This window comes from Penaeus monodon, chromosome 28, assembly GCF_015228065.2.
Source record: "Penaeus monodon isolate SGIC_2016 chromosome 28, NSTDA_Pmon_1, whole genome shotgun sequence".
NCBI classification, from domain to species: domain Eukaryota; kingdom Metazoa; phylum Arthropoda; class Malacostraca; order Decapoda; family Penaeidae; genus Penaeus; species Penaeus monodon.
In genome coordinates, this window is record NC_051413.1 from 1,185,036 (window position 1) to 1,185,405 (window position 370).

Genomic DNA, 370 nt, shown 5'->3' on the forward strand with positions numbered 1-370 from the left:
TGTGAAGGTGAAAGTGAAGGGAAGCGAGTGAGTGAGTGAGCAAGTGAGTGAATGAGTGAAAGATGAAAGAAAGAGGTATGAATGAGAAAGTAGTATGGAAGAGTTGTATACAAGAGAGAGATGAACATGTAAGCGATGTGTGTGAGAGAGAGAGAGGGAGAGAGAGTGCGAGCGAGGGCAAGCATTGGATTTTGTTTATTAATATGCAGAACTGAGCCTTGCCTACATTTAGTTAAAATGGAGGTCCTCATAAAAAGCACAGGCCAAACTAAAGTAATTTGATTACTGAGTCAGTTTGTGTTGATATTTGTGTCTGCATTTACATGAAAGTGTATTAATAAATGTAATATTTTTTCTCCTATTTTGTTTC

The 370-nt window shown here is 37.6% G+C and overlaps 1 protein-coding gene across 1 annotated transcript in view; it reads left to right on the forward strand.

The window, feature by feature from the left end:
- Positions 1 to 370, forward strand: part of LOC119591263 (ectonucleoside triphosphate diphosphohydrolase 5-like) — a gene marked incomplete in the record, with an annotated part of 23,392 nt that overhangs the window by 1,212 nt on the left and 21,810 nt on the right.